The 13,426-nt window shown below is 41.0% G+C and overlaps 1 pseudogene; it reads left to right on the top strand.

Annotated features, from left to right (window-relative positions):
* Nucleotides 1–232: 232 nt before the first annotated feature.
* LOC121450652 lies at nucleotides 233–10,146 on the top strand (annotated as a pseudogene).
* Nucleotides 10,147–13,426: the final 3,280 nt, after the last annotated feature.

Below are 13,426 nucleotides of genomic sequence, written 5' to 3'. Positions count from 1 at the left end.
GTCAAACAGTTTCTCTGATGTTTACTGCGGACTGTATTTCCTTGGCATGATGAATCTCTTTAAAGGTTGAAGAAATGACAGGGGTGAACTTCCTAATCAATTTCATTCTGTAGTGATGTAGCGATGGCAAAATAAAGTTCCTCTCATGAAATAAATACGAGAAGCACCAGAATTAGAAGATCATACTGTATGCATTTACAATGTTGATGGAATCACACCTTTTGTTTTCCACATGTATGGGATATATAAGAATTCAGTGACCTATGATGATGTGCATGTGAACTTCACCCCGGAAGAGTGGGCTTTGCTGGACCCTTCCCAGAAGAATCTCTACAAGGATGTGATGCTGGAGACCTTCATGAACCTCACCGCTATTGGTAAGATGGTGAAATTTACTCACGTTTTAACATAAGGGGACAAGTGTTTCCTGGTTATTGAGGGTCTTCTGTAATGTGGATTGAGAGAGAAAGAGTATGGTCAATAAATCATTCATGGTGCTAAGGTTCATTGAAGATAATAACTTAAAGTTTGCACAATTTCCAATCACATATCACATATTTTCTGGTATTATTTTTAGGATGCACTTGGGAGGATCAAAATATTGAAGAGCATTCTCAAAGTTCTAGAGGACTTGGAAGGTAACTTGAATAAGCAAAATTATTTAAGTGTGTTCTGAGAAAAGCTAAATGTGCCCTGGATTATTAAAAGAAATGCAGCGATATACATAAACAAGCTTAAAGTGTATTGATGGTTATTAAATTCTCAAAAAGCCATACACCTCAATGTCCATTAGGAAAGTAGTGTTTGCTAGGTGAGGACTAGGTGTTGTAGCCACCTCTGTGTGTCACGAGTCACTTCGCAAATGTAGTATGACTCACACTCTTGTTTTTTTGATTCTCTTTTGCCAGTTCTCTTTACATTTGTGAAAAATCTCATACAAATATAAGATGTTCCAAAAGTAAACTATGTAATAAAGGCTCTTACCATCAAAGGCATCTTCAAAGATGCACAGCAACTTTAATAAAGGGAAAACATGAGATTACATGACATGATAAAAGTTTAAGTTCTGATTTCTCTTCAAACATAGACCATGTCTTAGAAGCTAAGAGCACTGATGTCCTGAGTTCAAATCACAGTAATTACATGGTGTCCCACAACCATTGCTATTGAGATCTGATGCCCACATCTGGCATGGATGTGTACAGGCAAGAGGAACGTTCTAAAAGTAATTTATACAGATATAAGGATTTAAAGTGTCGTGAATATTTTAATACTCTTATATGTGCAAAGACACCTTCTGAATATATTAATGAGTTAAACTCTTTCCATAACACTCACTTTGAAAGATATGAAAGAAGTTTTATAGCCTTTGTTAGCGAGCTAACCAAGCAGCGCGGAGTTTCGATCTGGGCACCGAGTGAAACATCATTGTGGTGAGTGAGTGCTGCGGCAGCTGGGAACATACCTCAGCCCGCCCACACTTCCAGGCCATCCTACAGGGGCTATACTGCCCAAACCGCCTCTCTATTTCTATCCCATTCAGCTTACATCCAGATCCCCACACCCCCTATCTCCCTCCCTCTCTCCCTCCTTTGGGGCATAGCGCCTCCCTGCCCAGCCTGCTAGGACGCTGGGACTGAACCGGGAGGACAAAGGGGTGGCCGGTAGCTCCTTTGTTCCCATAGCCTGCCCGCAGCGAGCAGGGTGGGCCCTTTGTTCGCGAGCTAACCAGGCAGCGCGGAGTTTCGATCTGGGCACCACGTGAAACATCATTGTGGTGAGTGAGTGCTGCGGCAGCTGGGAACATACCTCAGCCCGCCCACACTTCCAGGCCATCCTACAGGGGCTATACTGCCCAAACTGCCTCTCTATTTCTATCCCATTCAGCTTACATCCAGATCCCCACACCCCCTATCTCCCTCCCTCTCTCCCTCCTTTGGGGCATAGCGCCTCCCTGCCCAGCCTGCTAGGACGCTGGGACTGAACCGGGAGGACAAAGGGGTGGCCGGTAGCTCCTTTGTTCCCATAGCCTGCCCGCAGCGAGCAGGGTGGGCCCTTTGTTCGCGAGCTAACCAGGCAGCGCGGAGTTTCGATCTGGGCACCACGTGAAACATCATTGTGGTGAGTGAGTGCTGCGGCAGCTGGGAACATACCTCAGCCCGCCCACACTTCCAGGCCATCCTACAGGGGCTATATTGCCCAAACCGCCTCTCTATTTCTAGCCCATTCAGCTTACATCCAGATCCCCACACCCCCTGTCTCCCTCCCTCTCTCCCTCCTTTGGGGCATAGCGCCTCCCTGCCCAGCCTGCTAGGACGCTGGGACCGAACCGGGAGGACAAAGGGGTGGCCGGTAGCTCCTTTGTTCCCATAGCCTGCCCGCAGCGAGCAGGGTGGGCCCTTTGTTCGCGAGCTAACCAGGCAGCGCGGAGTTGGGCACCGAGTGAAACATCATTGTGGTGAGTGAGTGCTGCGGCAGCTGGGAACATACCTCAGCCCGCCCACACTTCCAGGCCATCCTACAGGGGCTATACTGCCCATACCGCCTCTCTCTTCCTATCCCATTCAGCTTACATCCAGATCACCACACCCCCTGTCTCCCTCCCTCCCTCCCTCCTTTGGGGCATAGCGCCTCCCTGCCCAGCCTGCTAGGACGCTGGGACTGAATCCGAACCGGGAGGACAAAGGGGTGGCTCCTTTGTTCCCATAGCCTGCCCGCAGCGAGCGGGGTGGGCCCTTTGTTCGCGAGCTAACCAAGCAGCGTGGAGTTTCGATCTGGGCACCGAGTGAAACATCATTGTGGAGAAACATCTCTGGGGAGTGACATCACTGGGAAGGTACATCAGTGGGCAAGAAGACCTGATCCTGTAAAAGAAGATCCAAAGGGGAGTATTGGGAGGAAGAGATGGGCAGACGCCAATGCAGGAATTCTCCCAACAATCTGAAAAACAACACGAAACCACCAGAAGCCAGTGACCCCATAACAGGAGGACATGAACACCTTAATCAAGAAGAAGTAGAAAAAACTGACTTCATGAAAGTGATTGACACCCTTAAACAGCATATAAAAAACGCCCTTATGGAAATGGATGAGAAGTATAATAGAAAGTTTGAGGAATTGAGTAAATCAGTGAATGAAACCCTAGGAAACCAAGGAAAAACAATCAAGCAGATAAAGGAAACAGTTCATGACTTGAAAACTGAAATGGAGGCAAAGAAGAAAACACAAACAGAGGGCCGGCTGGACATGGAAAATCTAGGTAAACGAATAGAGACTACAGAATCAAGTATAACCAGCAGAATACAAGAGATAGAAGAAAGAATCTCAGATTCTGAGGATAACATAGAGAAAATAAACACTCTGATCAAAGAAAACAGCAAGTCCAACAAACTCTCATCACAAAACATTCAGGAAATATGGGACACAATAAAAAAGACCAAACCTAAGAATAATTGGAGTAGAAGAAGGAGAAGAAGTGCAGCTCAACAGTACAGAAAATATACTTAATAAAATTATAGAAGAAAACTTTCCCAACCTGAAGACAGATGTACCTATGAAGGTTCAAGAAGCATACAGAACACCAAATAGGCTGGATCAAAAGAAAACATCCCCTCGCCATATAATAATCAAAACACAAAATATACAGAATAAAGAAAGAATATTAAGAGCCGCAAAGGAAAAAGGCCAAGTTACTTATAAAGGTAAACCTATCAGACTTACACCTGACTTCTCTATGGAAACCATGAAAGCCAGAAGGTCCTGGATAGATGTTCTCCAAAAACTAAGAGACCACGGATGCAAGCCCAGACTACTATATCCAGCCAAACTTTCATTCACTATAAATGGAGAAAACAAAATTTTCCAGGATAAAAACAAATTTAAACAATACGTAGCCACAAATCCAGCCTTACAGAAAATAATAGAAGGAAAATCACTAACCAAGGAGTCCAACAATGACCACAATAACTCAGACATCTAGAGACTCTTCACCAGCGCAAATCAAAGAAGGAAAACACACAAACCCTACTACTAAAAAAGTGACCGGAGTTAACAACCACTGGTCATTAATATCACTTAATATCAATGGGCTCAACTCACCTATAAAAAGGCACAGGCTAAGAGATTGGATAAGAAAACAAGATCCAACATTCTGCTGTCTACAAGAAACACACCTCAACCACAAAGACAGGCACCTACTCAGAGTAAAGGGATGGGAAAAGGCTTATCAAGCAAATGGACCTAAGAAACAAGCAGGTGTGGCCATACTAATTTCTAACAAAGTTGACTTCAAACTTAAATCAATCAGAAGAGATGGAGAGGGACATTTTATACTCATAACAGGAACAATTCATCAGGAAGAAGTCTCAATCCTGAATATCTATGCCCCTAATATAAAAGCACCCACGTACGTAAAAGAAACATTACTAAAACTCAAGGCAGACATCAAACTGCACACACTAATAGTAGGAGACTTCAACACTCCTCTCTCACCAATGGACAGGTCAATCAGACAGAAACCTAACAGAGAAATTAGAGAATTAATGGAGGTAATGAAGCAAATGGACTTAACAGACATCTATAGATTATTCCACCCAAAGAGGAAAGAATATACCTTCTTCTCTGCAGCTCATGGAACCTTCTCGAAAATTGACCATATACTTGGTAACAAAGCTAACTTACACAGTTACAAAAAAATATTAGTAACCACCTGTGTCTTATCAGATCACCATGGATTAAAGTTAGAATTCAACAACAATGCTACCCCCAGAAAGCCTACAAACTCATGGAAACTGAACAGTCAACTACTGAACCATACCTGGATTAAGGAAGAAATAAAGAAAGAAATTAAAGTCTTCCTTGAATTCAATGAAAATAAAGAAACAACATACTCGAACTTATGGGACACTATGAAAGCAGTCCTAAGAGGAAAGTTCATAGCACTAAGTGCCCACCTAAAGAAAACAGAGAAAGCACATACTGGAGACTTAACAGCCCACCTGAAAGCTCTAGAAAAAAAAAAGAAGCAGACTCACCTAGGAGGAGTAGAAGACTGGAAATAATCAAATTGAGGGCGGAAATCAACAAAATAGAAACACAGAAAACAATCCAAAGAATCAATGAAACAAAAAGCTGGTTCCTGGAGAAAATCCACAAGATTGATAAACCCCTATCCAAACTAATCAAACGACAGAGAGAGAACACGCAAATTAATAAGATCAGAAATGAAAAGGGGGACATAACCACAGACACAGAGGAAATTCAGAGAGTCATTAGATCTTACTACAAAAGCCTGTATGCCACAAAACTGGAAAATGTAAAAGAAATGGACGCTTTTTTAGATAAATACCATTTACCAAAACTAAACCAGGACCAGGTGAACAATCTAAACAGACCTGTAAGTCGCGAAGAATTAGAAGCTGTTATCAAAAACCTCCCTACCAAAAAAAGCCCAGGACCAGATGGTTTCAATGCAGAATTCTACCAGAACTTCCAAGAAGACCTAATACCTATACTCCTTAATGTATTCCACAATATAGAAACAGAAGGGTCATTACCAAATTCCTTTTATGAAGCCACAATTACTCTGATACCAAAACCACTCAAAGACTCAACCAGGAAAGAGAACTACAGGCCAATCTCACTCATGAATATCGACGCAAAAATCCTCAACAAAATACTGGCAAATCGAATCCAAGAACACATCCGAAAAATTATCCATTATGATCAAGTAGGCTTCATTCCTCAGATGCAGGGCTGGTTCAACATACGAAAATCTATCAATGTAATCCATCATATAAATAAACTGAAAGAAAAAAACCATATGATCATTTCATTAGATGCTGAAAAAGCATTTGACAAAATTCAACATCCATTTATGTTAAAAGTCTTGGAGAGATTAGGGATACAAGGGTCATACCTAAATATAATAAAAGCTATATACAGCAAGCCGACAGCTAACATCAAATTAAACGGAGAGAAACTCAAAGCCATCCCACTTAACTCAGGAACACGGCAAGGCTGTGTTCCTCTTCAATATAGTGCTTGAAGTTCTAGCAATAGCAATAAGACAACATAATGGGATCAAGGGGATTCGAATTGGAAAGGAAGAAGTTAAACTTTCGTTATTTACAGATGATATGATAGTGTACATAAGCGACCCCCAAAACTCCACCAAAGAACTTATACAGCTGATAAACAGCTTTAGTAATGTGGCAGGATACAAGATCAACTCCAAAAAATCAGTCGCCCTCTTATACACAAAGGATATGGAAGCAGAGAGGGAAATCAGAGAAGCTTCACCATTCACGATAGCCACAAACAGCATAAAATATCTTGGGGTAAATCTAACCAAGGAAGTGAAAGATCTATTTGACAAGAACTTTAAGGCATTGAAGAAAGAAATTGAAGAGGATACCAAAAAATGGATGGACCTCCCTTGCTCTGGGATTGGGAGGATCAACATAGTAAAAATGGCAATTCTACCTAAGGCAATTTATAGATTCAATGCAATCCCCATCAAGATCCCATCAAAATTCTTCACAGATCTGGAGAAGACAATAATCAACTTTATATGGAAAAACAAAAAACCCAGGATAGCCAAAACAATCCTATACAATAAAGGATCTTCTGGAGGCATTACCATCCCTGACTTCAAACTCTATTACAGAGCTACAGTAATGAAAACAGTGTGGTACTGGCATAAAAACAGAGAGGTCGACCAATGGAATCGTATAGAAGACACGGATTTTATCCCACAAACCTATGAACACCTCATTTTCGATAAAGGAGCTAAAAGTATACAATGGAAGAAAGAAAGCATCTTCAACAAATGGTGCTGGCACAACTGGATGTCAACCTGTAGAAGAATGAAAATAGACCCATATTTCTCACCGTGCACAAAACTCAAGTCCAAATGGATTAAAGACCTCAATATCAGCCCGAACACACTGAACCTGATAGAAGAGAAAGTGGGAAATACCCTACAACAGATGGGCACAGGAGATCGCTTCCTATGTATAACCCCAGAAGCACAGACATTAAGGGCAACATTGAATAAATGGGACCTACTTAAACTGAGAAGCTTCTGTAAAGCAAAGGACATAGTCACTAAGACACACAGACAACCTACTGACTGGGAGAAGATCTTCACCAACCCCGCAACAGACAAAGGTCTGATCTCCAAAATATATAGAGAACTCAAGAAACTAGACTTTAAAATGCTAATTAACCCAATTAAAAAATGGGGCACTGAACTGAACAGAGAATTCTCAACAGAAGAAGCAATGGCCAAAAGACACTTAAGGTCGTGCTCAACTTCCTTAGCAATCAGGGAAATGCAAATCAAAACAACTTTGAGATATCATCTTACACCTGCCAGAATGGCTAAAGTCAAAAACACCAAGGATAACCTTTGCTGGAGAGGCTGTGGAGGAACTGGTACCCTCATCCATTGCTGGTGGGAATGCAATCTTGTGCAACCACTGTGGAAGTCAGTGTTTCGGTTTCTCAGGAAATTCGGGATCAACTTACCCCTGGACCCAGCAATACCACTCTTGGGAATATACCCAAGAGATGCTCTATCAAATGACAAAAGCATTTGTTCAACTATGTTCATAGCAGTATTATTTGTAATAGCCAGAACCTGGAAACAACCTAGATGCCCTTCAATGGAAGAATGGATGAAGAAAGTATGGAATATATACACGCTAGAGTACTACGCTGCGGTAAAAAACAATGACTTCTCGAATTTTGCATGCAAATGGATGGAAATAGAAAACACTATCCTGAGTGAGGTGTCCCAGACCCAAAAAGATGAATATGGGATGTACTCACTCATAATTGGTTTCTAGCCATAAATAAGGACCACGGAGTCTACAATAGGTGAACCTAAAGAAGCCAAGTAAGAATGTGAACCCAAGGAAAAACATATAGTTATCCTCTTGGCTAAGGGAAGTAGACCAAATTTCCGGGGAGAAAATGGGATCTTGGGGGTGGGGTGGGATGGGGGTAAGGGGAGATGGGGAGAGAAAAGGTGGAAGGGAAGGAGGGGGGACCTGGGGAAACAGGAGAATTGGAATAAAGGAAAGGTGGATAGGGGAGCACGGAACCACAATTCTTAGTTAAGGGAGCCACTTTAGGGTGGGCAAGAGACTTGACCCTAGAGGGGCTCCCTAGTGCCCAAGATGAGGTTCCCAGTTAGTTCCTTGGGCAGCTGAGGATTGGGAACCTGAAATGACCCTATCCTAGAGCAATACTGACAAATATCTTGCATATCATCATAGAATCTTCATCTGGTGATGGATAGAGATAGAGACAGAGACCCACACAGGAGCACTGGACTGAGCTCCCAAGGTCCCAAGGAGGAGCAGAAGGAGGGAGAACATGAGCAAAGAATTCGGGACCACGAGGCGTGCATCCACCCACTGAGACAGTGGAGCTGATCTACGGGGAGCTCACCAAGGCCAGCTGGACTGTGACCGAAAAAGCATGGGATAAAACCGGACTCTCTGAACATGGCGAACAATGAGGGCTGATGAGACACCAAGGACAATGGCAGGGGGTTTTGATCCTACTTAATGTGCTGGCTTTGTGGGAGCCTAGCCAGTTTGGATGTTCACCTTCCTAGATATGGACGGAGGGGGGAGGACCTAGGACTTACCACAGGGCAGGGAACCCAGACTGCTCTGTGGACTGGAGAGGGAGGGGGGGGAGAGGAGTGGGGGGAGGGGGAGAAGGGTGGGAGGAGGGGGAGAAGGGTGGGAGGAGGGGGAGAAGGGTGGGAGGAGGGGAAGGGAAATGGGAGGCTGGGAGGAGGTGGAAACTTGTTTTTTGTTTATGTTTTTTTTCTTCTTTTCACAAAAAAAAAAGAAGTTTTATAGAAGAGAACGCGTGTGAACGTATTCAACATGATGAAGCCATTGCATGTGCAACTTGACTACAAATACATAAAAGAACGTATACTGGAGAGAAATCCTATGGATGTAATCAGTGTGGTAAAGCTTTTACATATACCTGTCTTCTTCAAAGTCATAACAGAACACATACTAAAAAACCCTATGAGGCTGGGCGATGGTGGCGCATGCCTTTAATCCCTGCACTCGGGAGGCAGAGGCAGGCGGATCTCTGTGAGTTCGAGACCAGCCTGGTCTACAGAGCTAGTTCCAGGACAGGCTCCAAAGCCACAGAGAAACCCTGTCTCAAAAAACCAAAAAAAAAAAAAAAACAAAAAAAAAACCCTATGAATGTAGTCAGTGTGGTAAAGCTTTTACACATCCCAGTCGTCTTCAAGTACATAAAAGAACGCATACTGGAGAGAAACCATATGGATGTCATCAGTGTGCTCAAGCTTTTACACGTCCCAGTTGTCTTCAAAGACATTACAGAACACATACTAAAGAAAAACCCTATGAATGTAATCAGTGTGGTAAAGCTTTTACATTTAACAGTCATCTTCGAAGTCATAACAGAACACATACTAAAGAAAAACCCTATGAATGTAATCATTTGGTAAAGCTTTTACACGTTCCGGTAGTCTTCGACAACATAAAAGAATACACACTGGAGAGAAGCCCTATGAATGTAATCAGTGTGGTAAAGCTTTTGCATATAACAATCTTCTTCAGTGTCATAACAGAACACATACTAAAGAAAAACCCTATGAATGTAATCAGTGTGGTAAAGCTTTTACACGTTCTGGTAGTCTTCGACAACATAAAAGAATACACACTGGAGAGAAACCCTATGAATGCAATCAGTGTGGTAAAGCTTTTACATGTCACAGGTATCTTCAAAGTCATAACAGAACACATACTAAAGAAAAACACTATGAATGTAATCAGTATGGTAAAGCACATCATAGTAGTCTTCAAGAACATAAAAGAATACATACTGGAGAGAAAACCTATGAGTGTAATCAGAGTGGTAAAGCTTTTACACGTCACAGCCATCTGCAAAGTCATAACAGAACACATACTGGAGAGAAACCATATAATGTCGTCAGTGTGATAAACCTTTTCATATCACAGTGATCTTTGGAAACATATAAGAAATCATACTGGAGAGAAACCCTATGAATGTAGTCAGTGTGGTAAAGCCTTTTCATATCACTATAGTCTTCAAAAGCATAAAAGAACACATACTGGAGAGAAACCCTATTAATGTAATCAGTGTGGTAAAACCTTTTACTTGTAACAGGAATCTTCAAAGTCAGAACACATACTAGAGAGAAACCCTGTGAACGCTATCAGTGTAGTAATGCCTTGCAAGTTGCAATAATCTTCAAACCATAAAAGAATACATACTTGAGGAGTACGTATGAATATGATCAATGTGATAAAACATTTGTATGTATCAGAAGTCTTTGAAGTCATGAGAAAATATACTGTAGAACCTCGATAGATCTTGTCAGTGTAGTAATTTTTTTCTATTTCATGGTAGTTTTTCTATAAGAATAAACTTTTAGTGTATAATCAGTGAGTTAAAGCCTGTTCTTATTACAGTGCTATTTGAGGACATGCAAAACCAATATCAAAGGTAATCTAAATATAAAAGATTTGGCAACATATTCGGCCTACATTCATTATTAAGTTACACATTGCTATTGTATCTGGTAAAAATATTCTGTCAAAATCAGCAAACTGTCTAAGCATTTTTATGTTTTTTTGTTTGTACCTGCAAACTCATATAAAGGAAAGCCCTACAGATTTTTTTTAAAAAAATGATGTAACCATTTTAGATTTCCAAATGCTCTTCCATTATATTAATTATCTAATCCAGCTGTAAGCATTTATGTATGTGTATTTTTGCCTTTTCTGTACATGTGATATAACATGCTTTGATCTAATTAATGTTAAAATACTTTATACTAGAAAATCTAGTAACTAAATACACTAAGTAAATAAACAAGTTAATAAGGAAACAATAAATATATCATGTGCATATTCAAAGCAGATATTCTTTGGTTGATATATAATGAAGTAAGTAAGATACTCAGCAATTAACTCTATATCTCACAACACAGCTTGATGTGCTATAGATTTGCATACCCTATTTAGTGTTCCCTTTTCAAATTCATATCCCCATTACTTTTCCATTTGTCACTTCATGTTTTTAATTATTTTCATTTGTCTATATATTTTTCTCTGCTCTCTTCCCTTTCTGTACCCTCATTTTCTACCCTCTCGCATGATAGGCATATTCACAATTAACTGGGGATTTTTTTAATGTTTTCTTTATTATATTTTACATTAGAGATTTGCCTGCATGTACACCTGCAGGCCAGAAGAGGGCATCAGATCTCATTAGAGATGGTTGTGAGGCACCATATGGTTGCTGGGAATTGAACTCAGGACCTTTGGAAGAGCAGTAAGTGCTCTTAACCTCTGAGCCATCTCTGCAGCCTGAGATCTTGATATTTTCTATTTTCGAAGTATATTAGATCCATGTATGTCTCTCTTGTGGCCCTCTTTGTTGTCTGTGTTCTCTTGCATTGTAAATTGCAGGCTGGTTTAACTTTGCTCTATATCTAAAAGCCACTCATGAGTGAGTACATATTATATTTGTCTTTCTGGGCCTGGGGTACCTCACTCAACATGATATTTCCTAGATCCATCCATTTACCCACAAACTTCAAGATATCATGGCTTTTTCTGCTGAATAGAACTCAACTGTAAATGTACCTCATTTTCCTTCTCCATTCTTTGGCTGACAGGCATTTAGTTTTTTTTCTAGGATCTGGCTATGAAAAATAATGCTGCTATGAGCGCACATCCTTGTGGTATAATTGAGCATCCCTTAGGTATATGCCCCAAAATGGAATTGCTAGATCTTGAAGTAGGTTGTTTCCTAATTTTTTGAGAAATCAACATTCCTTGTCAGTACCCTGTCCCTTTAGGAGACAAGCTCCACCCATTTCCAGTCTCTTTCTTCTCACTGGGGCAAGCTTACCTTGGACACCTTTGTCTCTGCCTGCCTTTCTTCTGAAGAGGCAAATCTGGGCCTCTCTCCTTTCTTTTATTTCTCTTTTCTCCTAACTCTCTGTCACCCTCTCTCCTCTCTGTCTCTTACACTGTCTATGTTTCTCTTCCTTTTTCTGTCCTACCCTACCAGTTTTTTATTCCTAAATAACACTTAAAACTTCGTCTGAGTTCATGCTTATTGAGGCAAAGTGTGATGTCTTACATCTGGGAAATGTCGTTGTGTGGAGGGGAAAATATTACTGTGGTTGGTTGTCTAAATACCTCATGTAGATTCACGTCTAATGTTTGTGGAGTGCAATCCTTTGGGTTGTGACCAATTCATTGGTTCAGTCTTTGTTTAAGCATTCCTCCTGAGTGCTGAAGATCATGCAGATGGCCAAATTCATTTTCCTTTCTATGTTCTCAAGACAAATTGAGCAGCTAGTCCACGTGGGCCACTTGGGTTAAAGGGGAAACTCAGACTCTTCTATCCCATCTTTTCACAGTTATCCATCAATGTTAGGATGAGTCAAAGGCACAGCTATATGTACAGTGGGTTCGTTTGACACCAACACAAAATCTTTTTCCACATTGACTCTCCTTGCTGTAGATTGAAAACTATTTCAATTCATTGCACGGGGTCTCTACTTCCTCCTTGAATAAGATAAGTGACTAAGGCCCATCATCCCCGGCCTCTTGATCCTTATTGAACCTCAAGGAAAAAGGGATAAATATTTTTTGTGTTAGTCACACTAAGCATAATAGAATATCCTCCGAGAATGATTTTGAAACACCCAAAATATCTGTTTTCACCATTTTGTTACCATTAACTACTGTTTAATATTTCAAAACCCAGAGGTAACACAATAAATTTTCATTTGGCCTGCAAAAGCCTGTCCTGGAAATACTTGCTATCTGAATGTGTGAATCTTAATAGAATGTATGGTCTCTAAATATCATCCTTTATGTACCTTAATCCAGTGACTTACACTCTCATTTCATTCCAGTAATAGGAATGCACCACGTGGTCTATGGCCATACCACCCTGAACGCGCCCCATCTCATCTGATCTCGGAAGCTAAGCAAGGTCGGGCCTGGTTTGTACTTGGATGGGAGGAATGTACCACTTGCTGGTCTTCAAATAATGGTTAGCATCAGTTAAGTACCAGAATGCTGAATAGACTCTGTGTATGACATAATGCAATGAATTCATATTTCCTAAGCACAATGTGCTCAACTAAACCTTAGAGCAAACACATACAGTACAGAGCATTGCTGCTCTAACTATCCTTTTGGATTTCTATGGGCATATGCAGGCATAGCAAGCACCAGCATATGATTACCAAAAAATTGTTAACTGGATGTGTCCAGCATCCAGTACAACACATCTAAGAAATCCCTTTTAAAACTAGGATTCTGCAGCTTACTATAGGAAGATCTTTACTCAGAGGGTCTATCTATCCTCTCAG

This window comes from Microtus oregoni, unplaced genomic scaffold, assembly GCF_018167655.1.
Source record: "Microtus oregoni isolate MIOR12 unplaced genomic scaffold, Mior012 000007F_ref0000211, whole genome shotgun sequence".
In the NCBI taxonomy this organism is placed as follows: Eukaryota; Metazoa; Chordata; class Mammalia; order Rodentia; family Cricetidae; genus Microtus; species Microtus oregoni.
This window is presented reverse-complemented; position numbering and strand designations above follow the sequence as displayed.